At 43.5% G+C, this 27,736-nt stretch overlaps 1 long non-coding RNA gene across 1 annotated transcript in view; it reads left to right on the top strand.

The window, feature by feature from the left end:
• LOC128852867 (uncharacterized) overlaps positions 1-27,736 on the top strand; it is a 117,513-nt gene that overhangs the window by 87,396 nt on the left and 2,381 nt on the right. The window contains exon 2 of the long non-coding RNA XR_008450966.1: positions 12,337-12,523. This is a non-coding gene — a long non-coding RNA (uncharacterized LOC128852867). The remainder of the gene's footprint in view (positions 1-12,336; positions 12,524-27,736) is intronic.

The raw sequence follows: 27,736 nt of genomic DNA, 5'->3' as shown, positions 1-27,736 counted from the left end.
ATTGATTTTTTTGCTACGAACAACGAGTGGCTTTGGATCAGGCTGGCTCTGCCCGGGTCCGTTTTGCTACGATATTCATTTTATTTTGGTGTTTTGTGTTTGTGGGGTTTTTTTAAAGTTTTTATGGTTTTTTTTTTGTTTGTTTGTTTGTTTTTTAAACTTCCCTGTGGAGATTTGTTTGCAGATATTCGCTCTTCCCCCTCCCGAGAACGAGCGTGTGCAGACACAGCGTTTGCAGCCCCGTCAGCATCACTACCTGCCCCCGGGCAGGGATGCCAGGGGGTGTCGGGCATCCTGGGGGTCCCTGACTCCCACCCCCCCGCCCCGGGCCGGGGGCTGTCCCGTTGTTTCGAAGTGACATTTCTCTCCGTGAGCCGAGCCAGGCTCCGAAACAAAATCAGGGTGTTTATGTCCCCCGGGGTGGGTTTTCTTTGATAGATGGTTGCCCGGGGCTTCTCCCTCCTACTCGGTCCTCTTTATTCCCCGATAATTTACAAGTTTAGAGCAGACTCACACACAATTATACCTGTGTATATATATGTGACACATATGACAAATTAATAATTCATTACCCGGTACATTTGTGAAACATGCGATGAAATATGTCTCATGTGTCTCAGGCACATTATATACATATCTCCGTAATTCCAAATTGTGTATACAGTTCTATATACCGTAGAAAATATTTCGAAGTACATTTACCTATATCTTTAATTTAAGTACATCCTTCAGGAAAATTTAGTACATACGTTTAAGAACATACCTTTAAGAGCATACGTTATGTTTTTGCACATACATGTATGTATTGTTACGTGTCTGTGTATTTAGAACAATTATATATTGTATATTTAGTATATATATTTAGTACTTAGGTGTATACATTTAGTATGTGTGTGCATGTATGTTTAGTATATTTAGTATGTTTAGTATGTATGTGTATGTCTAGAAAAATTATATATAGTATATGTGTATGTATATTTAGTACATAGGTGCGTGTACATATGTTTAGTACATACATGTTTTAGTACATACTTTTAAGCACATACTTTTAAGCACACACGTGTTTAAGAACACGCATTATGTTCTTAACAGAAAATTAGAATTAGAAATTCTGGAAGTGGCATATTCGTATGACGCAGAGATTACAGATACCCTTAGACAGACCCACAGCATAAGAGAACACGTACATATAAACGGGAAAGCTTCATCAAATACACGTTTGCTTGCACGTGTATGGCCATATATATAGAAGTAGCCTCCAAATATGTATCTGTGTGTATATTTCTACCTCTAAACGACCTTTGAGCTGTAATTACTGAGACCACCGTTTCGATAGAGATCTGCCGCATCCTTCAGTGCTCCGCAGGGCGGTGAGGGGAGGGGGCGGGAGGGAGGGGACAGGACACCCCCCATTCCCACTCTATGCCCTGTCTTCCCCCCAATCCGCTGTTCTCCCCCTCCCCGAGGCTGCCGGGCACGGGGGAGGCACGAACCGACCCTCTCCTTCCAGCGGGCGGTGCCGGTTCGTCCCCGGTCCGCATCACCCGCATCCTGCCCCGCGCGCGCCCCGCGGTACCTACTCCCGCAGGGGCAGGAGGAGGGGGGAAAAGCGAGTGAAGCAAAGCTTCGAGGCTAAATAAAGCCGGCGATGCGCGTTAAGCAAACGCTGGTTTAGGAAAGGGCTCCAAACCCAGAGGCACCGCCTCGCCTTGTGCTTGGGACCAGAAGCGCGGCAGCACGTGTGTGCCGGGGGCTCCTCCGTCCCCAAAGCTCCTCCTGAAAATCACGGAATCACCAGAAATCCCGCTCCTTTTCTCCTTTCCCAAGGACTGAAACGTGGACTCGGTGATTTACACTGAATTCAGGTGCCTTAGCAGAGGCAGAAGGTTTCTGCCCTCAGCTGCCACCCGGGCTGGCTGTTGGCAGATTGCTCGGCTAACAAATCTGTTTGACAGAGGGGAGGAAAACCGGTTTAATTTCTGCTGCTAAATGCCCTTCAAGCCAAGCCCGGAGCAGTCAGGCTGCCTGCTGCAGGGCAAGGGGGGCGAAAGGCAGTCCCTCCCAGGACCTCTTCTCCACTCTCGAGGCTCAGACACAGTGCTCGGGGCAGAGGAGAACCCAAAACCACTTGTAGGGTTTGTTATAACACATCGGTGGGTGAAATTCTTAAAACTTGAAGCATGACTTGTGCACAGCCAAGTGACCTCGCCAGAGAGCTGCATTGTCTCACCACTTTCTCCTTCTGCAGACAGAGAGAATACTCCTCATTTTGTTTAGCAGGATTGTGCCATCTCCTCCCACCCCTCCCGCAATGCCAACAGTACCTGCACTGCTGCCAACGGTGTCCAGCACTGCTGGACTTCAGTTTCTGCTTTTAACGGTCAATGAATGATTGTTGTCAATATAGTTTGGAACACAGTCTTTGCTTCTGTACCAATTTACACAATATGTAATATAATGTGAAACATGCATCATACAATATATAATATATATAAGAAATATTACAGAGCAAAAACCACTCACCATATTCCCTATAATATTGAATCTGCAATAATGGGAGACGTTGAAGTATGTGGGATATTGCAAGACGCTATGTCTTGCACATGTCTTGTATGTAAAGCTCCTATTACAAGCTATTAGTTAGGTTGTTTGGTGATCTTAAGATCATTCATAGTCAATTAACCCTTGGGACTAAATTATCCCACAGTACTGCTGCCTCAGGTCGATATCTACATAATCTTTCAGCCCTAATACATCAGCTGTCTCTGGGGCTGCGGCTCAGCAAAATGCTGTATCTCTCCTCTAATTTATGTGTGTGTGTTTGTGTGTAGTCACAATATATAGTGACTCTCTTTGCAAAGCTGTGTTATCTATGTGCAGTCACTGTGTACAGATACTATTTCTTTGTAAAACTAAAGTGTCAAGATTGACAAGGGTTTTTTTTTTGTCAAGAATGTGCATGATTTTGACATATACCCAAAGTTGCCCAAGATAAAAGCTCAGGGAGGAAAGGAAAATGGTGGTGGAATTACACTGCAGTTGAGTCTGAGGAAGGCTGGATGGTTGTATTCCTGTGCTATGATGGCCATGCTAGGACTGGGCAAAAAGCTGGAGGCTTTGTTTTCCAGCTTCATTAGTGTCCTAGCCCACATGGAGGAGAAGCTATGGGAGCTAAGCCAGCGAAGAGAAGAGCTAGTGTGTCTTTTAGCATGTTGCTAAAGTGGCTGTGATCTGAAGCCAGCGATGCACGCTACAGTTGTCCTTAAGAGCTCAGTTTTCTCTGTTCTAGTTGCTCATGGCTGTAGGAAGAACAAAAAATCTCTTCACTAACATCATGAAGTGCTGTTTTAGGGAATTATTTTCTCCTCATCTCTGCTAGCCTTTTTTTATGTAATTATTGAAGAAATAATTTAAACTTCAGATTTCCAACAGGAATACTATTAAGTGCATGTGAGCCTGCATGTACATGCTTGTAAGGCACAAACACCCACATGGATCCCACAGCACTCAATGGGAAACACGTGTACGTCCATAGAAAAATCAGTTTGCGTTTTGAGGAGGATATCTTTGTGTGAGACAAAGATGGAAAAATGGAGTAGGGGTAGAGACAAACACATCAAGTTGCCACAGCTTTCTAAAGGATAGTCTGGGGAGACGGTGAGGCTGATCTTTCTCTACGGCTGATCTATGCAAATTGTCAGAAGAACCTATTCATGGTAATGGAGTATCAAGCTGTAAAAACACATGTGGAGTGGAGTTTATTCTCTGCATTAGTTGCATGGTATAATCTTTTGATTTCAAAGTCTGTAATTATTTGGTCACTAAAGAGCTCTGTTTATTGCTTGGCTGTGGCTTAGAGGTTGCATTATGATCTCTGATGTTGGAAGCTTATTGTTCTCTTCTGATTGCTGGCAATATTGCATGTTTCAAAAAATGTGTGAATTACTTTATAATCTTTTCTTTTCTGCTTTCTCCTCTAAATTTAAAACCAGATTTCCAGTTTTTGTGGTTAGTTTGTACTGAAAGTGACTCATACTCGTCAGACCAGGCCTATTAATTTACTTGAATTGTTGTTTTTGAAAGGAAAGAAAAAAAGATTCTTTAAAGTACCATCAAGTGTGTTTCTCTTCCGCTCCCTAGTGAAATAAGACACATTTTTTTGCCTTGTGATCTGTGTGCAAAATAATCAAAAACAAACTGGTGAGGGGAGAGAGGAGGGATCTAGAGAGTTGTTCCAACCTTTGACTTTGACCTGTCCATCTTACAAAAGGGATTTGTGAGGGGTTTGTGCAGCACCTTGCCTGCAGTTTCACAAACTTTTTGGGTTATTTTCTGTTGTGTAGTGATCCGCAAAGGGCTATGGTTCAGCTACATGCTGTAAAGTATTCAATTCTTATCTGTCTGATGGGCTCAGGAACAAGGGATTTATGATAAAAACACTTGTTGGATTACTACCTTCCTGTTATTTAATGGCTTAAAAAGTAGTGTCAGGAAGCCTGGTTTATCCACCAAACTGTTGTTGTGTAAGTATTAGGAGATCTTCTCTTTGCTAAGTGCAGACTACAGTCTCCGCTTTGCAGTGATTTCTATCTACTTCTGGTTTCTAGCACCATGTAGTGGGGAAACTGCTGCTTTGACCTTGAGCTTGCTAGAGGAAAATGTGCATACCGATTCTGTATTGATTCTCATTTCCCCCTCACTCTTTCTGAGGGGGAAAACACCCACGGCCACAGAGCAGCTGAAATAAAGAACATTTACTTGCATTCAGTGTGAGGAGCTGGGGCTCCGTTGCAGTCTGGAGTGGCTCAAGGTTTTGCTCTGCATGGGTGGAGAATGTCTACAGAGGGCAAAAGGACTCAGTGGCCGCATTATAATGACATCATTAATACTCCAGTATGATATAGTCTCATCTGAGGCTGAAATACTGCTGTAACCATTTAACCATCAGAAATGGTAAATGTGGTGCTTAAGGACATGCTATAGAGGTGGCCTTGGCAGTAGAAGGTTAATAGTTGGGCTCTATGATCTTAAGAGTCTTTCCTAACCTACATGGTTCTATGATTCTATGATATTACATTGCAGGATAGTGACCTTTCTGGAGAGCACAGACCTGATATGATTCAGTCACCTTTAGTCATAACCAGATCGGGTACATCAGACAGGCCTGGAGTACATTTTGACACCAGAAATATGTTCCTCATGGCCCTATCCAACAACATAAACCATTCTAGGGTCTGGTGAATAACCCAGTGAATAACCCAAAAATATTCCTAGGGCAGGGCCCTTTTCTAGGGTGGAGGTTCTTCCTCTGGTTGGAGTTTGGCTCCAGTCTCCCTTCAGCCCTAGCAGCATTGCTGCTGAGCCTTATCTGGTGTTGAAGTGCCACCAGCCTATCTCTTAGGCAGTTGCTAATCCCAGGGAAATGCCCTAGACCTTCACCCTGTCCGTTGAACCCCAGTCTCTGCAAGTTTGCTTCCTAAATCACCATTAAGCAGTGTGGCCAGATAAAGCAGCAGCTACTCACACAGCTGTTAGCTGAGCAGGGCCACATGAAAGCCAATAATGTTTTAGAGAGCTGGACTTCTGGGCTTTGCTGCTTATGTGTGGGCTTTGCTACCTCTGGGAAGTAGGTTTTATTTATGTATCTAGAACATGACTTCCCTCCACCTTTTCAACCTTTTCTTCCTTTGCAGGTGTCACCCCTCACCAAAGCACAATCAGTCGATGCATCCTTCTGGCCGTGATAGCCCGTGTTCTGCTTCAGAATAAGTACCTACTTGTACTATGCTGCAAAGGGCATGAGTGCAGCCCGGCCTGTGATATCCCTGGTTTAAAACCTTCCCACGCTTCCAGTAGAAGCACAACAAAGCATCCCTCTGACTTCACTTGAAAGCATGGGTCTGTTTCCTAAGAAACTTAGGGGTGCTGCGTAGTGCTGTGGGATTCTGGTTGGGATTTGAACCAATGACTGAATTCAGAAAGCTGCCCGAAGTGAGCCAATTTCACTCCCACACAATCCCAATTTTATATTTTTATCTAAAATATCATGTTCTTTGTGATTATGCATTAGATACAATCATAATCTATTTGACAAGCTGGGGTTCTGACTTCAAGCTTTGCTGCCAAAAGGCCATGGATAGAAATAACCAAATAATCTTACGTACCTCTGGCACAGTGTAGCATGTCAACAGAGTGCAAACACCCCAAATCAGTTGTTCTGACTTTGATTGACTTTGAAGAAACATTAAAAATAATAATGAGAAGCTGATGACATCGTGGCCTGAGGAATGCCCCAGTGCTAGGGAACAGATGGTGCAAAGACATTTTTTGGCAAACTTTTGGAAAAATGAACTTGGCACCTGGGCCTTTCTTAGGATAAATGCTCTAACTTGGAGCAACTGCAGCACTTGGCAGTTGGGATCTGTTGAAAACCATTGATTTTGCTGCAGAGGAATGCATCTCTAGCAAGAGACAGATTTCTTTCTCTGTGATCAGTAATAGTTCTTTTTTTAATGTTTGACTGGACTCATCTCTTTTACAGTATTATAATTGGAAGGAAATTAACAGAATTTAGTTTTGCAGCTCTAAAAATGTTGTGATTTCAGGAATAACTGACCAGGCTTTAAAGTAAATAGATAATTATGAAGAGAAGGGATCATTAGTTTGACTGTCAGTTCTGTATTTTATCAAGTGCAGTGCTTTCAGTTCTAATTTCTTACTTAGCAGTCCCACAAGTCTTTTCAAGTGGAAGTTAAAGCAATCTGTAGTAAATTTAATTCTATCAATAGTACAGTGGCTTTTCTCAGTCTTAATTCACTGCTTCTTATAAATAGTCACAGCCTCATCAGATTCAACAGATGAGGTTGTTACTGTTACAGCAAACCCAACAGGTTGTGCTAGACAAAAGAATCTTGTGAAGAGAAGCATCTGACCTTGGTCTGAAGACTTTCAATGCTAAAGTCAACCTTATCCTTTGATCAATGATTCTGTGTTAAAAAAAAAAATCTATGCTTTATTGCATATTCAAATTTTTCTGGCATTTGCTTCCAAGCAATGAATCACTCTTGGCATTTCTCAGCTAGATTAAAGAACTGTTCTCTACCTTCTATTTTCTTTTTCCAGCTGTACTTGGACATCCTAGTGAAGTCACCTCTTAATCTTCTTTGTGATAGACTAATCAGATTGAGCTGCATAAGTCTCTCACTAGAAGGCAGTGACTTTTTTCTTTACAGCCCTCAAATCATATGGATTTCCATATGGTTTAACATCAGCGGAGATTTATGCTAGTTTGGAATTTGGCTGTACATTTCAATTACTGTGAACATTTTGTGGCCTGGGGTGGAACGCGACTAAGAGCATGACAAATTATTTGTAACATGCATATCTGTTGAACTTAGTTTAGCAATCAAATGGAGTAAAAATCAGCGGCACACAGATGATCAGCAGAAAGCCTATGTCCCATGAAACTGTTTTCATGGCTTTACGTACATCTTAAGTGCAATTGAGGTCATGAGAGCAAAGATAAACATCAGCCATTGAGACAGATGCTTAACTCATGCACCTCATTTTTCATGGCCTCGGTGGAGTTGTGCTGATTTACACCAGCTGAAAACCTTGGCCCACAGTAAGCAGCAAAAACTGATAAAAGAGTTCAATCCTCAGCTGGCCACTTATATGGGAGCTCGAATGCAACCTCAGTGCTCAGTAATATCTCATTAGAACCTGAGTCAATGTGGCAAGGGGACATCGTTGTAATAGAGCAAAGCTGCAGGAACTTCACAGAATCCTAATTGCTGTAGGACTTCTCAGGGGGAACCTGGTCTGTCATTTTGGTTATTAGGTCCAAGCAGTGGTTTTCCCCTTAAAATTGATACAGAGACTGAGATAAGTGAAATCCAAGGATTCAGCTGATGTAAGTTGTTTGGGTCCCATTGAAACGCTTTCCTCTGGTTATGGAAGCCACCCAGCAAGGCCTTGAGTAGTCATGAACTCAATGGCGTGTGTTAGCGCCCTTGCAGTCCTCGTTTTCCATATATGTACATTTTCACACAGACATTTGGGTGCATACGTGTGCCTGTAGGCTTGTATAAATAGATGCACCACAAATCATAGCCATTTATGTTCATATGTGTCTTGTAAATACGTACATCTAAATACAGGAATGTGTACCCCTATATTTTATGTAGAGGGCTATAGATAAGACTGATGCTATGGATAAGGGTATGTGTGTGTGCGTGCTAAGCTGATGTCTGGTTGTGTACACCAGTATGATCAAGAGAATGTGAATAAAAGCGTGTGTGTTTATGTATGTGTGTGTGGAGCCGGTGTGGGGAAGGGCCACTGGGAAATAAATGATATGAAACGTCTGTTCATTCCAGGGAAATGTTCGGATCCCTGAGGTTAAGGGATATGCTCTAGTCATAAAAATAAACACACTGGTGTAGCATGCCATTGATATGTGGATAAACTCACTAAGGAAGGGTAAAGTTTCAGCTTTCACCTCCTTCTGATGGTGAGCTAGCTGCTTCTCTCACTGCCTCTTTTGACAGTTCAAAGTAAAATGACATTTTAAATAAGAGGTTAAAGAGCAGAGGAAAACAGAGGTTTTCTGCTTGAACCAGGGGAAATTTAATAAACCAGTCTTCCAGAGATGCCAGCGATTTCAAAAGGCTCCATTTCCTTTTGATAAGGTTTTGAGAGAGTAATTCAGAGTACGATCTGTTAGCCAGAGCTCTTAGCTGCTAAAATGTCAGATCAGAGGCTGAGCTATTTCCCCAAGACTAACAGTTAGTTATTGCAATGTATAGCCTATTGTGCTAAGCCCTTTACATAATTTTTCACACCACTACTTCTGTCCTGCCTTTAAGGTTGGACTTAGATTTGCAGTGGTTAAAAGGCAAAACCTGAAGAAAAGCTCATGTGCTTTAAAGCTTGAATTTGTATACTTTTCTTGACTTTGTGTGTTCTAATAAAAGATATCACCTCTTATGCAAACACAGCCTTGTTCATACCCCTAGACCGTGATGGCTGCCCCAACAGTCCCTCAAGAAGCACATAAGGCACAGAAGCACCCAGAAATGTAGAGGGTGGAAGTTCTGACCTGTTACCATTTGTTGTGTTGGAAGTTCAACTGCCCACCATTTATCAAATTTCGGTTGATAAAGGTGGCTAATCAGTGGTAGAGAGATACTATAATCCTGTTCAGATATGAGTAACGTGTTTCTTCCGTGGTTATAATTACATTAATAGGAATGGTTATAGATCGTTAGGTATGGCGTATGTAAAAAGCGTAGTAAACCCATCCTACAACTTTACTAAGCTGTTAGGTGCTCCAGTGGTGGCTGAAAAATTTAAGTGTACGTGGAAGTGGGGAGAGTACAAACAGGACATGCAAAATGCTGTCAAGAAAGAGTTAGTCTTTGTCAAAAGTACAAAACCACCACAGTGAAAACACAAAATCTATCCTTGGATAGTGCAACTTGTCAAAAATATTAATAAGACTATGGTGGTTCACATCTGCTGAAAATTTAGCCCACCACTCATCTGTATAGACTATGTGGAGTAAGAGATATGCATCTTGTAGGTGTGAATATGTACAAAATGCAGATAGAAAGGCGTAAGGCAGAAACAGGTACCTGGCTAGGAAAAAGTGTATAACACATTTCTGTAATAGACTGGAGTGGGACACACTCAAGATCCCTGTTATGGGTGCGATGTACAGCAAAATCCTGATTTTCATTCATGTTTTCACAATTACTGCTATCTTAACTCCAAGACTCATTAAATGAACCTCGGCTGAACTGTGGTACAATGTTACAGTGCAGATCCTCCTGTTCCCCAGAGGAAAACTAACTTGGACTCAGGAGCCATCATTTAACCTTGGAGTCTCTGAATCAACAAGGCAGTTTCTGCAGAGACACCTGGCAGCACATGCATTTTATGCTTTAACATGGCTGGTAAATCCTGGGTGGTTAAGTAAACTTAACCTTCATTTATGAAACTTGCGAACCAAAGGGTAAAATGTGCCTTGTGCAAGTAATTACGTAAAGGTCTTAGACAGTGGAGTTATCACTTAAAGACGCCGGGCATTGCTAATGAGTTGACTGAGAATTGATCTCTCTGTAATTTAGTTATTTATATGCAGTTCCTGTTTTCTATGCTCAGCTATAGGTCAAGCCCACTTTGAACTGCTCAGAGACCCCCAAGTTTGTCAAGCAAAGTCCCAAAGCCATGGCACAATGATATTTTAGAAAAGTAAATATTGTCCTGAGGGGCTTTAAAAAGAAGGCAAAGCTGTTTGCTTTCTAGCTGGTTCTTCAAACCAGACAACTGCTTCCTGTTACTAAGGGGTCTCTCAGCAACGTGACTTTGCTTCTGTTAAATAGAAAAGAGCCTCAGGAAAAATGTCAGTACTAGCTTCCAGGTATTTTCATATCCCAGTGAGCTGGGTAGGAACAGCCTTGGGTTTCTGAATAGAAATACATTTGCATTATTGTGCAAAAGATGCAGTATGGGGTACTACGTCCTGGGCTGGAGGAAACAATGAAAAAGCTCAGGCTGCTAAACAGTGCTGTCAGGGATCATTTTATGCCAAATGGCTGTGAGTAACATTCATAAACCTGTTTGCTGCTCTATATATTAATCTCTGGGTAAGTATTCCACATATTACTGGTCTTGTGTGTTAGCATGTGTCTGTAGGCTCGGGTGTGGGCTCGCTGGTGTTGCTGCTGAGATGTTCATGTGGATGGGCTCTCATTCTTGTAAGGGCATCTCATGGGGAGGAAAAGGTCATTCTCCACTATGTAAAGTTACGTTTCAGACGCCTGAATTGGCGTCTGTAAGCTGTGGACACCACAGTCACACTGGATCTGGGCATCTGTGAGAGTGCACACACACTGTCCCTTTCCTCAGACTTCAGCCACAGGTTCTTATGGTCTGGGCAGAGAGAGAAGTTGAGAATTCAAGCACACCTGGGCTCAGCATCACCCATAAGACCAGATGAGTTAAGGTTTCCAAGCTCAGTTTACCCAAGAACTGTAGGATATGGCTCATGCCTAAATGTGGCTGCTTGAGAGCTGAGTTACAGACTGGCCATGGGCAAAGAAAAGCCAGCAATGCAGATGGGGAGCCTGAGAATTACAGGGCTGAGCTTCTTTCAGCCAGTTCTTCACCTGGTAACACAAATATGCAGTAGAGGGCTTTCTTCCTCCTTGAACTGGTGCTACTGAAAATACTGGCACTTGTGTGAGGAGTTGTTTGCAAATAGCTGAGGCTGTGTAAGGGACTGCGGCTACAAGAGTGCAAAACTTGACATGTAAAGAGTGATGACTTGCAAGAGCAGGACATTCTGTGACCTGGCTGCAGCTGAAAACGTGCTGAAATTATCCTCCTTTAACTCATTTCTGCAGCTACTGTTTTGGTTTATGACTCACTAGCGCAGATGAATAGTTTCAAAACAGCCACAAAACAGTCAACAGTCTTGGTTCACAGATTTGCCACGCTAGAGTTTTTTTATTTGTATTTTTTTTTGTTTGGGTTTGGTTTTTTTTTTTGAGAATGACATCTTTGGCTTGTAGCCAAGCACCTTAGATAGAGGACTATCCTTTCTTCTGCCTCTTTAGCTTTAGGTGAGAGACTGCAGGTACCTGGGGCAGCCTTGTCTCCCAACCTGGCACATCATGAGATTTGTTCAGCTTCAATATCCACAGCCTTTGTGACTTAAATCAGGCTCTGCCGTGCCCCTCTTACTGCTGTTGCAATCCTCCTGAACATCCCTGGGACAGCAGAGAAAGGGTGATGTGAAGGCAGCACACACCTTTATACATGGGCAGAGCTCAACCCATGGCAGCAGCAGGAGCCCTGCAATGGGAATTCTTGTGGCTGATGAACATTGAGTGTCTCTGTTAGATAGTTGTCATGTCTAAAGGGTGATTTTTATCTCCAAGAGCACTCTGGGGACACAGGATGGACTAATCCTAGTCTGTATCACCCTGTGTCTCTCTATGTAGATTTGAGGGACAAACGTGGATCGTATCAGCTTGATCCTACCGGAAAGACAAGGAGATTCTTGAAGGTTAGAGGAAATCTGGAGAAGAGGTTCATGGGGATATCTTTTCTCCCACCACTCCTCGGTAGCTGGGCCTTCACCTAAATGTCCATTTCAAATCAGGGGAAGAGGAAGATCCTCAAACACTTGGCACTATTTCTTCGAGGAGAAGCCTGCCACCACTGAACTTTAATAACCCACCCTTCCCTGCTCTGTGACTTTATTAGGCTTTTTATTAGGTCTCTCCTAAATCTTCCCTTAGTGATCCAAGTTCTTTTCTCCATCCCCAGCAGCATTCCTGGTTTCTTCTGTAGGAGCTTTGCTGGGCGGCAGGTCTGCAGGGAGGAAGGCAGCCTTCGCCATCTAGTGAGCAACGCACACCATCACCGGCAGCTGCAGCGAAGGAAAGCCCGATCCATTGCTCTCCTGGAAAAAAACCCTTTTCTCACCTCTGGAAGAACATACTAACATAGCAAGGTAAAACCAATATCGTACTCTCCCACTCACTACCATTAACATCTTTCTGACAAGCTTCTGTAGACAGCAAATCAGTCTAACCTAGAATTTAAGCATTTTACCTCCTGGGAGGACCGTTGATGCTAAAGCACGTGTTTTCTCCCCTGCTGTGCTTGGGATTGCACTCAGACCGATGGTAGCACCAAGGGAATGGGGAGACATCGATGTGACATGATCATTTAGCTATATATGTAGTACAAAGCCCACAGGTCGTCTGTGGCTCTATTAAGAATTATACAAAATTCTCTGTGGTATAAAATGCACGCACTCAGAGATTTTTTTTTTCGTCTTTTTTTGTCTTTCTTTGTGTGTGTGTGTGTGTGTGTGCTCATAAATGCACCGAGTCCAAATTCCCTCAATTTCTATTTAAGAAATGTCTCATAAATGAATGCTTCTTCAGAGGGTTTCTAAAGGTTACCTGACATCTGCTGAGAGATGCTGGTGAGTAGGAAGTAGGGCAGGAGCTGGGGGCTATTGATAGACCCATTCCTGCCTTCCTGTCTGGTTTTCTACTGCCTGTACCCTTTTTTTAGCTTGCTTCCCAAAGGAAACGAGATTGTGTGATTGCTCTGCCCTTGTTCATCTATCAGTCCCTGCCTAATCACTCAAACAGGCAGTTTTCAGCCAGGTTCATGAGTGGAGTAGATTCCTATTAGAACTGTTCATGCTTTTGTGGAAATAAATAGCTAGAGGAGAGGGAAGGACACCAAATCACTGCTCTGGCTGAAGGGAAGGTTGTTGACTGAGCCCAGCACTTATTCAAGTTCTAGTGAAGCCACATGTAAATGGGATTCAGACAATGGGCTTTCATAAGTACAATGATAAAGTTACTTGTTATTATCATGGTTAATTAATACCTTTAATTTAATATAGAAAACATTTCATGTACTATTATATTATTAATTGTGTTGTGACAGGATCTTAACAACCCCTGATCAAGGAGGAGATTCAACGTGTCAGGTGCTCTGCAAGCATGTAACCCACAGGTGATCCCAGTCCTTCCAGCTTGCTGCTCCTTCAGGCATCACGTGCCACAGCTGCTGTTCTGGTTTGTGATGCTGCCAAACTCAGGAGCTAGAAGCTATTTTAGAAGGCATATTTTTGTAAAATAGGGAATAATTTTCTTCAGTTTTTATTAAATCTAAGGGACATCATGAATTAGAGCCTTGGCAGGGCTAGAGAAAAGTTTGTTTCAGCTTAGGATGACGATACAATACAGATCCAAACATCTGTCACTCAGTGTCACTGAGACCCTTCAGAAAGAGCTGTTGCAAAGCAGAAGTCATGTGTTGGGCTTAACCCTCCAACTGCTGTAAAACAGCTTTCAGGTGAGTCACTGTGACACTTTCCTGCATTTATCCTGGGCCTTTCGGGGATAAGGGGAGAGGTCAAGGGCTATCTTGGGGGTTAGAAGATGAGCTTAGAGCCAAGGGCCATTCCTGAACAGTGTCAATATTTGGTCTTACACAGAAGATATGAGCACGAGATAAGAGGGCACTGAGATACATCCGCTGGGAAGGTGAGGCCAGGCATCTGATGAGAAGGATGAAGGTGGGGACTGTGGGTCAAAGAATTGCCCATAGCTCCATGTCACAATGGTGGTATTGCTTTGCAGCTTACTAGTGTACCTCTTTGCCAGGTCACAGGTAGGTGGAAGAGCCTTGTCACTCCTTCAAGAAAGGAATAAGCAACTTAGGCAAGGTCAAAGAACAAATCCTTGTGAAAAAACAAAGTCCTTGATCTTCAAACCCAAGTGCAACCCATTTCCTCCCATTGTTATAAATGGGGAGCCCATGCATCCAGCTGCAAAGCAAAATTGGGATAGAGCGTGGCAGTTGATTGTCCACGTACCCTGCAAAGCAGGGGTATGTGACTGCTTGGGACCTAATAGATGCTATATTTTGTGACCATTATGGGAACAGGGATGAGTTCCTGCAGTTTGAGCTATCTCGGAACTGTTGCACTAGAAGCCAGAAGAGAGCTCAGACAGCGTGGAGTATGGGATGTAACTTTGAGTGTCAATAGGGGGTTAAAATCCTGATCAATTTTAACTCAAGGGGAGAAATCGCTTTCCTTATCCCCAGCAGACTCAGCTTGATGCCCATTAAATACCTATTATGTAATTACAATATATATTGTCTACTTAAATGCCTTCTGTAATCTGACTGGCATGATTTGGCTATGCATTTTTCCCTTTTCCATCTGTTTCTTTGCACTTCAGAGCAGTAGTAAACAGCCTGTGAGCTTCACTGGAGGAGTGACTGCAGCCCATAGTGAACCAGCCCCATGTTTGCAAATAGGAGTTGGTTTTAAGGTGCTCAGTGGCTTGCAGTGAAACTTGGGCTTGGGGATCCCAGCTCCCCCTGAAGCCAAAGTTCAGTGTAGTGGAAACTTTGCTAAGGTGTCTTGACAAAGGAATCTTGTCCCTGCACCTTGGCTGTGACTCAGGAGGTACTGAAGTCTGATGGGCAATGGCTTAGTCTTGCACAAAGAAGCAAACAGGCTAGAAGGCTCCTTTTACAGTTCAAACGGATGTTTCCCCCAGCTCGTAAAATACACAGTTTAAGTAGTAGCTATATTTCTAAGGCTGATCCCACACCTGCAACAACCTTGTAAGTTGCTGGGATATATGGCTTTAAGGCCGCTTGTAAAATGTAAGATCAACACAAGATTTACACCTTTTATGGAATTGTTTTATAAGATATTTTGACAATGAATCCTGCTATCGGAATCACCTCTGGTGTTAATCATGGTGGAAGCATTTAGCAGGAGCCAACAAAGATGAATGTAAACCCGTTTCCTAGCGAGCTGTGAGGCTGAGCTATGTATCTCTCAAAACCCGGGGCATCACTCATGCAGCAGTGCATAGAGGCTCTGGGGTGGTAGGCCAAGTCTTCAGACCCTGAGGGATGGACATGTTTTCCTCATGCTCAGATGAGGGTGGTGACTGAGCAAGGAATATAGGAGGTGAAACCAGAGCTCAGCCTTCCCATCCTTCCCTGCTCAGGGATGGGGGACTTCAGCATGTAGGTCCAGGCAGGCAAAGGAGCAGGAGAGGATAATCCATAGCAAGCCAAGACCGATCAACATGTTATTGGGGTAGATGGGGATCAGTGTCAGTGCATCACCTTGTATCGGGAGTGTTTCCCTTAGAGTTGTACACTGGCATATCAACTCCTCTGTATTTGTATCCTGTTAGTCACGGGAGGCGATAGCCTCTAGGGTCCAAGAGATGGTTGTTTACCTGAAGTATGTACAGGCAAACTGGCAAAGACACAGGAAGCAGATCTGCCTCACTGGTGGCTGCAGAACTAGGGAGGTGCACAAGGTTCTCCTGTTGTCCAGCCCCCTACTCCTGTCTCAGGTGATTTTTACACTCTTAAAATCATGCCCCAATCTGATGTTCAAGAATGTCCTAGCATCAGTGGAAGCTTTCCTATATGGCATATTGATTGAAAGGGGTTAGGACTATTTCAAACACACAAATCCCCTCACCTCAGTGCTGGGTTTAAGAGTGCTGGGTCTCAGTGTCACAGGTCTGGGCAGAGGAAGGTTGCTTGCCAGAGGCTGGCCATACATTTTGAATTGAAAGAAAGCAAAAGGGGAAGGTCAGGGATTGGGCATAAATGAGACTTATTTCGAGCTCTTTCAGTGGCTGGGTGAGGGCAATGGGTCCTGCTCCCAGCACAGGGCTATGACAGACCTGCAATATTTCACCATTTCTGGGTGACTGCTGAGGGCTATGTGGGTGAAAGACAGCAGAGGGTTACTAGTTGACAGGAGATCCCCAGGACTGGCAGCATGAAGAAGCAGAGGTAATGCATGGCAGCATCTCAGATCTGTGCTGTGTCTCCCAGGCACAGGACGCAGCCCTGACCGGCCACCATCATTCTTGTATGGAGCAAAGTGCATTGCACAACTGTCACAAGCCACACACTAACCAGAGCCTCACCACTTACTGGAGATGAGTTAGATCATCCTTCTGTCCGGGCAACCCCTCTGCTTCCTCCTTTCAAGAGAATCTTTTCCCAGTTCATTTGAAAACCCCAGTCCTGTTCCTGACCTTACCCATATTAAACCAATAGCTGAGGCTCCTTATTGCCAATGTGCTCTCACTGCTCACCTTCCACATCCGCTCTCAAAGAGAATAAGTCAGGATCAAACTGGCACTCCATGCTCCCAGGATGTTCCACCCACACACCCAACTCCTTTGCAGTATATGATGTGGCCACGAGATGTCTCTTTAAGCCATAGACGACTCCAGCCTGCTAAACAGTGGCCCACTCTGAACCACAAGCTGTGCAGAAGATCCTGGGGCCTGCAGTTGGCACCATCCCTGGTAAACAGCCCCCCTGCTGTAGTTAAAAGGATTGGAGAGCAAAGCCATATGCATAGGCAGGGGTGGTACCTTTTATCAGACCTGTAGGTATAGTGGGAGAGCCCCCCTCCCAAGCTGGAAGAGCTAAGCTCTCAACGCACAAGGTCTTTTTCACTCCAAAAATAAGAATCGCCATCTTCAAATGAAATCTTAGCTAAGAACAATCACTCTGAGTCTAATTGGATTTTGCTAGTTATTCAGATTAATGGAGAGAAAAGTCTGATTGATACCTGTGGAGAAAAGTCAATGGTATTAGCAAGGAGAGAAATGATAAGATTGTTGGCCAAAGAGAGAGAGAAAGAGAGGAGAAAAGAGAGATGGATGGTTGTGATAAAATGAAGGTTCACTGCTGCTGGTTTTAGGGAAATATATGTGCCATAAAAACTAATGAGTCTCTGTAAGTTCTAAAATGCAGCAGATCTTGGAATGAAATGCTAAACCAGTTAAAATACTCATCACCCAGTCTTTAGCCGGTTACCATCCCAACTCGGGACCAGAACCATTACCGCAAAAAAGTGGCAAAATGTTTGTTTGATCTGATAGCTGGAGCCCTTTGTCAGGAGCTCACAATGTGCGAAAAAAAAAAGAGAAGAAAAGCTCTTTCTGTAATGCAGCTGGAATGAATGCTTTCCTTGCCTGCCGATCAGAGCAGATTATAGTTCACCTGCTGTGAACTAATCTCTTGGGGAGAGGGTCAGTTGTTTGGATAGTGTTGCTAATGGAAGGCAAAACCTTTCTCCTTCAGTGTTCGGTCTGTTTAGAAGATGAATCAGTTCTGGGTTATTCATCAACTTAGTTAGGAGCTATCCACCCAAGTTCACAAGTGCCTCTAAAGCGCTTTACAATTACAGGAAATTATACTTAGGGGCTAATGTTAAAACACAGCTATCTTCTCACTTCGCCAACATGAGAGGCAAAGTGTCAGATTTGTGGCCCGCATTATTTCATTGTGTTGGAAAGAATATGTGGAGGGAATTAATTCCCTACCAAAACGCTTCTCTTTGTGCACCTGAGCCCTGCTAGTGCTGGGGGGACATGTTCCTAGGGGAGGCTGTGGGTTGAGGAGGTGAGGTGTGCCATGAGGAGCCCTTCCGATCATTACTCCAGGTCCTTGGCTCGCTGTCAGGGCTGTGGGCAGTCGCTGGCAGCCTGCCTGGCTCTCCAGGATGCAGTGGGACAGGTCTCATTACCAGTGCTCAGTTTCACATCAGGACAGAGGATGGTGACAGTTCCCCTCTGGGACTCCTGCACTTCCACTCCCTCCAAGTCTCTTATCCTCAGCCCTGCGCTTTTTGCCCCAGAGAATTTAATGGGCAGGTACCTTTTGCTTGTTTTATCCTTAGCCCCGGTCACGTAGGACTGATGAATATTCAGGATTCAAACTCAAAATTCCCTGTGTCAGGGCAGGATGTTTTCTCCATACGCTATCAGTCCCTCTGGCCCATCTCCAGGTCAGGCTCTGGACTCTCCTTGAAGGCCAGATCCTCAGCTCCACCTCTCCTTTGACTTGGGGTAAATTCAGCAGCAGGATATGCTCCATAGGTTTGTTGCCATTTAGGAATTTCTCTCTGCGGATCACTCGTCTGCTTGTGGGGAAGTTTTGTTTGGTTGATTTCTGATTTTTGTACCACGTGCAGTGGGAGTTTTGGAATGGGGGAATGCACACACGAGTGTCAATGACACATTTTTGTCTCAGAGGCAGACTCTCTGTTTAGACAGTAATTTTTAACCACACTAAACCCATAGAGCCCTGAGCAAATTATAACTTGAAGTCTTCTGTATGGTCTTTGCAACTGCTTAGTAGGTGGTTTGTACCGTCAAATTTTAGTGAAAGATATTTGGAAAAGGTGTATTTGTTCAATGATGACTTGCAAGATGTAGTTAAAATGACGAAAATGTTGAAAAACAGGTATTTAATACTGTTCATTTTAGCCTTTTATTGTTTTGCTTCTGGACTCCACAGCACCTGTGCTGCTGGCCAAGGGCTTTCAGGAGAGTGATTTGCCAGTATTGAGCGCACCTATCGTCAGCTGTCTGGCTTTGAATGGCCAAGATGTCCATCTGCAGCAGGGTCCGACCATATAAGCCCCAAAGGCAAAAGCAGGCTCAAAAATCACATCTCCAGATGTTTCCACCACGTCCCCATGTACTCTGACCTACAAAGATACAGAGCAGTCTTTAGTTGTGGATCTGTATTTGTTAGACAAGATAATGGTTCTAGAACAATGAAGCTTTTCCTGATCTCCAGCAAAACCAGCCCATCAGTGTGATTTTGATCATGATGTTATTATCTTTTCTTTCCAAGTCACAAAAAAAGATATTTTCCATTCAAACCCTTTCAATAAGAAAATTTATAACTATGTATAATGATAAATCTTTTAGGGATGTGTGAAAGATGCACATATTGTTCTTGAGCAGCCATTGAGTGAGATCTGTATTTTATTACCTTCTGTTTAATCCAGCTTTCTCCTTGGGACACCCCGCTGCAGTGGACACAGATATTTTGCTATCTGAGGCCATTGCCCTCATGATTAAGAGGAGGTGTTTCAGTGCTTGCAAGATGATCATCAATTTTATCTCCTGTAATTTCTCTGTCCTTAACTTTACAATGTTTCCATATTTTGCCTTTGACTTAGTAGCTTAAATTCGTCTATAAATCTGTTCTCCTAGGAGAGTAAGAAAACATCTTCTTTAAATCATTCTTATGTGGAGAGACACTTGCAGTATTTTTTATTAATGTTATTCATTACTTTTATACAGTGCAAACCATTGCTGAAATACTGAGCAACAACACAGAGATCCAAAGAGAAAGAGAAAAAAGGAGATAGAGAGTGAAGGAGTCTGTCAGGTTTCTGCATGGGAAACAGGGCAACTAAGACACAAATACCCCAGGACCTGTAGTGTCTGGGATACAGCTGGAAATCTGGAATTGAATGTGTATCTTCTTTGCTAGGCCGGTGCTTTAGACATCAGTGTGCAGTTTTTCCCTCTAATGTGACTAAATTTATAATTTCCTCTTCTGATAAATCCCCTTTTTCACCCTGCAAAATACTTTCTTTTCTTTGGGTTGTCACAGGGATATAAGGATGCTAAAATACCAGAACAGGTCGTGTTTGTGCTCTCTGTCTCTGTCTGGACTGGGTTTTAGGGAAAAGATTGTAGTAATTCCAATAGTGTAATGTTCAGGTGCCACGGTCCCTGGAGTCGCACACACAAGTGTCCAAAGCTGTTTGCTGTGGTGAGTGCTCTGTTAGCACTTTTATGATAATAAAGAGCTAACTATGGTCAGGTCTTCATCCTGTGGAAGCAGGACAAAGCCAATCCTGACAGCCCTGAACCCAACAGATGTCTTTGCATTGGCGTCAGTGGGTCTCGATATCAAACCGTTGGAGCACAGTTTGCTTAGGCGTATGATTTAGTACTAAACAGGTATGGTTGGATTTGATGGTCTCAAAGGTCTTTTCCAACCTGGGGATTCTGTGATTTTATCATGTTAAAATTAAGGGCTGTTGGACTAGTAAGCAATCATTGCTGGGATATAACCATATAAATCCTCAAACAACACTAAAAGCTGTCCTTCTTAACAATAAACCCCCTTTCATTTCTGTTACTGGCTCTAGATGGCACTATGGCAGTAGAAGTTTTGCAAAGAGAAATTTGAAGGGAAGGAGCCAGGAGGCTGACAGCTTTCTCCCACTGCTACCATGATCCTGGGCTAAAGGCAAAAGAGTTTGTATCATTTTTTAAGTTCTCCACAAGACATCAATCAAAACAAGCCAACTCGTTTTTTTTTTTTTTTATTTAGAGGTTAAAACTAGTTTTATGATCTGGTGGAGATTCATTTCTTACAGCATCTTTGTGTGCTTCATAGGTGGGAGTAGGGCATTTCACCTTCATCATCCTTTACAAATTTTCCATAAACTCTTCCCCGCAGGGAAGGATTCATTTTTGTATGCTTCCCACCTTACATCAGGTTTTCAGGTGTTATTTTTCTGCTAGTATTAGGTGCTTCTTGTGATTTTCCCACTTAAACCGTCAAGAGCACATAGATACCACTGAAGCCTGAATTCCCCACATTAAAAACTGCTTCGTATGAGTCCTGGTGGGAAAAAGTATTCTTCTTCAAGAAAAAAGATTGGTGGTAATTTATGCTAATGAAATATTTAAAAACCTAAGAAAGACAATACTTAAAGAGCTAACAATAAGAAGATGACAGTGCAACAGGGAGTGTACAAATAGCAGGGTGGTATTGCATTTTCAGTTTACATATTGTTTTATGTAATTGCAGCATTGTTATTGCATCTACCAGAAAATCACTTGTGCTCCTGCCAGAACAATTCTAATGCTCTGTGAGTTCAAGCTAGCCTTATTGTCTTGCTTTTCAAATGCTGTTTGATTTTTCAGTAGTGTGACTCAAGGGATATTTACTCCCCAGAACAATGAATTGTTTTACTTCTTTCCTAATAATTTAAAAAAAAAAAGAAAATAAAAAAGGCAGCAATCTTACTTCACGGCTCTTAGCATCAGCGCTGGATGGAGCAAGAGGCTGAAGCACAGCCCTGTCTTTGGGTAGACAAACAGATCTGTCCCAGTGCATTTGTTGCTTCAGGCCCTTAAGCTGCAGAGGAAGAAATCGCATCATGGCCTTAGCAGCTGCAGGGCTTACCACTGCAGCAGCAGGACTGGATTTGGCTTCAGAGTCCTGTAATGAGCTTTGGGATGCTGAACATTTCCCAAGACACTCTCACAGCTGGGTTTTAGGAATCTATTTGAGGTATGACCATCAATGTCTGCAGGCAGGTGACTCCAGATTGGGTGAAAGCATTCAAATTCAATGTTTTGAGGTAGAACTGGTTTATCTTCCTTCCTAAGTTTGGATCCTCCTGAACAATTTCGGTGCCTACTCGCTCTTGCACTTCATTGGGAACTATGGACCTGGATCTATCTGAGGAGATAGATCAGTAGTCAGGTCAGTGAAGGAGGGCTGCGCCCATACATTTTATTTCAGCTGAGCCATCAAGCTGTCTTAAGAAGTAAGCAGCCAAATACTAAAGCTGGCATGAATTCCATGACTAATAGAGCAAAGAAGCAGGAACATTTCTTTATAGGAAACACTAACGGAAGATATGAACTCAGTTATGTCCTAGGAATTTTCTTTCTATAAACTTCATGATTTTAAAGCCATTTTCTTTCCATAGTGAAGCACATGCCATATGCATCCCCTCTCCCCAGCTTCCAGATATGTTACTTGAATTTTCTCAGGAAAATATTTTTCTCCATCCTTCTCCTTTAGTGGTGTTGCACTTCAGACACTCAGTTGCCCCTTCAGAGCAATGATGCTTCTGGGGACAGCTGAGGAAAATTAAGAGGACAGCCCTGAACAATTGCAAAGCATATGCACAGCATGTGTGGAAGTGGTTGACGCTGTGGGATGTGTATCCTTGGAAGCCCCCAGTCTGTCCCCACCACTGCCCTCCCATGTGTCAGTCCTAAGGAGCTGTGTTGATGCACTACACGTTGTGTACTTGGGGTGTCCTCAAATTCTGTTCTCACGGAGATATCCTAGAACGCCCAGATCCCTTGCTTTCCCTGCACTTTATGTTCATTCCCTACTGCTGCTGCTCCTCAGCCTTTGGAGGCTATCAGCCCAGGGCAGGGCTCAGGCCCAGTTAGGGTCTCTGCTGTTCTTCACTCTTGCTATGGCCTCAGTGCACTAAGGTTCTTCATGCCTAAAGCTGTGTATGCTTTTCTTGGCAAAATCAGTCTGCTAGGAGCTGTCATGCAGGCCCAGGGCATCTCTAATGCCTAACGCGAAACAAGAAGGCAGTTGCTTGAAAGGTTACAGCATCACTTCACTCTCAGGTCATCTGCAGCAATGATGCCGAATAGTGCAATAAGAACCACCGGTCTTCAGCTAAACTCCAGGGAGCTGGGACACTGCCTTCCTTCCAGCAAAATGTGAGGATAGGTGAGCCATGAATTGTGCAAAAATTAATTGTGCTGTTTGATCGCTGGTCTTTGGAAAATGCCTGCACATAATGAGTGTGCTGCAGCTTCAGCTGTTGTTTTGTTATTATTACCGTTATCACTATTATTACTATTACTATTATAAACCGCAGCTCTATAAGACCTGTTCTTCAGTTCCACTGAGCAGCTACTGTTTGGGATGCAAGCAGAATGTTACGGCAATCAACACATTAAGGGGCCTTTCCATTAAGCAATGAGTGAAACCAAAGGAGGAAATTATGCTTTGTACTAAAAATCCATTTGGCCATTAGATCACAGTATCAAAAGTATAAAAGAAGGGTTATTTTAGCTTTCAGCTGGCCAGAAAATGCCAGTTGGAAGACAACAGGAGGCTCCCTTTCACAATCTAAGAGCCCTTTCTTTCCTGGATGAAGGGAGCATTTCTGGCTGTGGCCTCCTGCTGCTTGTGTGTGTTTCATTCTTCTTACTCTGGACTGAAATACTCCTGTCAAAAGGCAGAAAACGAATCTGACTGCACACGACATAAATAAAGTTTTGCTGTATATCAGTGCAGTATTTACCTGGAGTAATTTTGGAATGCTTATGCTGTAACCTAGAGCAGTTTCATTGCAAGAACCACGTCCCATCCTTACAAAAGTACACTGCTTGCAGGGAAAATTAATAGAATACTAATCACTGATAGCCAAAAGGATACATAACATGTCACAGGCCATGGTACAGACCATGTCTGGGTCTGACCTACTCCAGCCCTGATGCTAGACCCAAGCACGTGGGAATGCAATGCTGATATCTGCTGTCTGAGTGCTGCTGCGGATTGCACTATTATAGTGCAAGTGAAATACAAGAGATGCAGAGGTTAGAGGCTGCCTGCGGGGCAGCCCACTGAGAATTCATCCTTATTACCTGGGCTGTGGATCCATGTGCTTTGCTCTTCCTATCAGCTCCCACCACTCACTTTGTGCCTTAATGATCCAAATCACTCAGCAGCCCCTGCTGCAACACTTCTTTTCTCCTGTGCACAGCAGCAGCTCTTGGTCTGCCTTTGAACAACAGGTACTTAAAGAGGAGCACTTAGGCTGTCCTCTGGAAATATGCTGGAGTAACGCTGTGGTTTTGGTGTGGAGAATCATCAATTTTCTGTTATTCTTGAAAAGGACAATGTGTGTTTGGGATAGCTCTTCACACAATATTCAGCTCTGGACTTGGCATGATTTCCTTGCCAATCTCTGATGCCAGAATGCATTTGCATGAGGATATTTAGTCTATAGGACAAGCTGAACAGTGTAATTCTTTATCTAGAAGCAGGGTGATTTAACTAAGGGCTAATTACATTTCTTTTGGAGTTGCAATACCTGACAGCAATTATGTACCCAGTGCAAGACTTCCAAGCAAATACTTTCAGTGATGTGGAAATATTTCCCAGAATGTTTTTGAAATTGTACAGTTTCTGAAGGCTGCGTTTTTTGTGTGAGGTTTTGTTCACTTGCTCATCTCATAGCAGAGCACTGAATGCCTAATACATGAGTCTGCCCTTAAAAATCCAAGAGCTGGTCAGTGCTGGCATGAGGATTTCAATATGGGCTGAGCTGTCTCATGTCAATATCTTCTCTCAAGCTCTCTTAGTCACTAGCGTGTTTCCTAACACAAAAATATTGCATGTTTAGTATTCAATACATACTGGCACCGCTGGTTCTTGGTTTAAGCTGTAACCATTTATACTCAGCAGATTGCACTGTTTGCTTTATGGTGCCCAGCGTCTTTGAGCTGAAAGATGGGACCACCTATTGCTCCCTGGGGAGCTGGTCAGCAGGGGAGGACTGAAACAGCAGATCCCCAGACACCTAATCTCATGTGCCTGAGATACCACCAGAATCTTGAACTCAGCAGGAAGGCCCCCCAGGACTGGTGGTCCTCACCTCTACCACTCTCTTCCAAGTTTGCTGTCCATCATGTCAGGAGCACATCCTGTTTCACATACTCCTGAGAGTGCTCCATCTCCACAGCAGCATTGCTAAGAATAATTAGGTAATGATGTTGCTGGAGCGTGTCTCCCTTCCTTCAAAACAGCTAAACAATCATTACTTTTCATTGCCACAGTCTGGAACCACCACCCCATTCCTCCACCGACTGTGGTTTTGGCAGCTGAGAGCCTTTTCATTTGTTTCTAAACATAGCACCTCCTTTAACTTTTTTCTCTTCTCTTCTCTTCTCTTCTCTTCTCTTCTCTTCTCTTCTCTTCTCTTCTCTTCTCTTCTCTTCTCTTCTCTTCTCTTCTCTTCTCTTCTCTTCTCTCTTCCATCACTCTGTTCTAGCTGCCTGCATCAATGAGTTAATTCAAGGACAGCCATTTAATTCAGAATATTATTTGCAAGATGAGGTTTTTGGTCATCATTCAAGGAAAAGGGAGGATTCTCATTGCAATGAAACAGAAAAACCTGTGGTCTGGCAGACTGATGATGTAGCTCTAGACAGGAATGTTTGTTTGTTTGTTTCTGATAAAATCCAAATCCCTTCGCTCTTCCTTGCATATATCAGGAAGACAAAAATCAGGGTTTGCTGCAAAATATTTCCATCCTTTGTTGTCAGAAGTTCAGTGTGATGCTGTGGCAAAACTGTCTGAACAAGACCGGCTACCCCTGTGTTTTCTAAGCCTTCCAGGCCTCCAAGCCCAGTCTCAATGATTTTGCACTCTCTAACGATGCCTGTCTCAGCTGGCATCAGTAATTTTTCACCAGGGCAGCAGGCAGAGTTGAACGCCACAAAAGATGTAATCCACATTGGCTTTTTAAAAGTATCTTTTACTAATGAGTTAATTCGCCTCAATAGAAACTATTCCACGGAGCCGGGCACTAGTGTTTATCCGTCCTTTGAGCCCACCAGCAAAGCACACAAGCAATCCCAAAGCAAACACATTCCAGCATGGCTACTAGCAGATGAAATAGCAGACTCTGTTGGCATGGATAAGGTTATTGCTTGAGGAAAAAATTGCAGAACTGGATCCCTGAGGAGCGAAAGCTGAGTAGAAGATGGAGCTGACAGGATGTTGTGTGTACTCTGCAATTCCACTGTGTCCACTACCCAATACGTGGCCCTCTAACATCTTGCCCTTACTTTTTATGAAATAATCTGTATGTTTTCGACTCAGAAATAGATTTCTTTTGAAGTTTAAAAGCAGTTATGTCATAGCTGAGACAGCTGTTCAGCAACCACCCAAGCAAGAGGCAGTTCGCTGTGCTGCTTTTTCAGTGCAGAGCTGGATTTTTTTTGCATCTGTATGTCCCAGCACAGTGGAGAAGCACAAGGAACCATGACTGGGTGAAACACTGCTTCGGTGTGTGCCTGTAGATGGGTTTCAGCTCCATGACATGTCAATGTTTGAAAGCTATAGCAAAGTGGATGTTGCCTACCTGCAGTCACTCGGGACAGATCAGACCTGCACTCACTCCCAGTGCTTAGAGGTGAGAAGAACTGGGCCGTTTGACAATTGCATGGATTTCAGAACATTGCTTCAATGCAAGGGTGCAACCCTCAAACCTCTGCACCCGTGGGTTCAGGGAATTTAGGATGAGTGTTTTGCCATTTCCTCACTGTTGCTGACCCAGGGCTCGTCCCTTGCTTTTGTTAGCCATGGCATGAGCTGGGCAACCCTAATAAGGACAGCAGGACATTGTGGCCATGCAGAGCCCTTCACACAGCTCCCTACAAAGCTCAGTCCCAATGAATAGAGGCCTCATGGTAAAACAAGACCATTACAGAGATCTTCTACAGCTTGTGGATCCCCATTGCAGCTCCACACTCAGTGGTGCCACTCCAGGCTTCGTTTCCTGATGAGAAGCTGGTACCCGGATTGCCTTTGCACGAGCCAGGCAGCCTTTTCAGTACCTGTAGCCCTTTAGCTGCACTTTGTAATTCCAACCAATGTGATGTTCTAAGCACGACTTCAGACTACTGTTGTGGAAGAAATCATGACTAAAAGGAAGTACAATTCATCCAAACGAACTGGAGATGGTGCCTCATTTCTCTTAATACACAGAACGGAGGGCTGCGGACTTCTTCATCTTCAAACATTGGGTCTTACTCCTGAACCTTGTTTTTCAAAACAAACCACAAACCGATGACCTCTGGCGTGCGGTGTGCATGCCACAAGCTATGAATAACAGCGTAAATGCATTCCTGTCAGTCTGCTTACGGCCATTTCTCATAAGATCTTGGAACAGCACAGAAGACCACACTGAATATGAAGTTTCCATGATTAACCAATGGTTTCCAGTGCTGTGATTATGGTTTGACCGAAGATTATTACCTTGTGCTGCCCAGTACTTTGATGGCAGAATCATCATCAAATTATCACGTAGCAATGCTCCACACAGTGATTGCATTTAAGGCCACATTTGCTAACAGAATTGAGTTGAGATCTTCAGCAGTCTGAAGTGTAGAAGGATTACAAGGAGTTTGATTTGGATAGAGCCCATCCATTAGCAATTATTCTTAATAACAGGCTTTATGAGCTCAGAAAGAAGAAGTACTTAAAAGGCCCTGGTTACAGAGGCCTGTACAAAAGCTAAGCAAAGTTCAATTCCTAGCCTTAAAACTGGGATGAACAGGGGGATGACGTTGCTAGGAGAGAGAGGAGGTGCAATTCAACAGTGGAACTGTAATACCAACAGTGTAAACAACATTTTCATCTAGAGTAGAATTTTCGTTTTTCCATTCACTGACATTTGTACTGCTGTTTGTCAATGACAGATGTATTCTTATTGTGGAACTTTAAAATTTTCTTAAAAAAAATTGAAAATTGGATTGTTTCA

The sequence above is a fragment of the Cuculus canorus genome, chromosome 8, assembly GCF_017976375.1.
Source record: "Cuculus canorus isolate bCucCan1 chromosome 8, bCucCan1.pri, whole genome shotgun sequence".
NCBI classification, from domain to species: domain Eukaryota; kingdom Metazoa; phylum Chordata; class Aves; order Cuculiformes; family Cuculidae; genus Cuculus; species Cuculus canorus.
The sequence above is the reverse complement of the archived record's forward strand: the minus strand, read 5'-3'. Positions and strand labels throughout refer to the sequence as shown.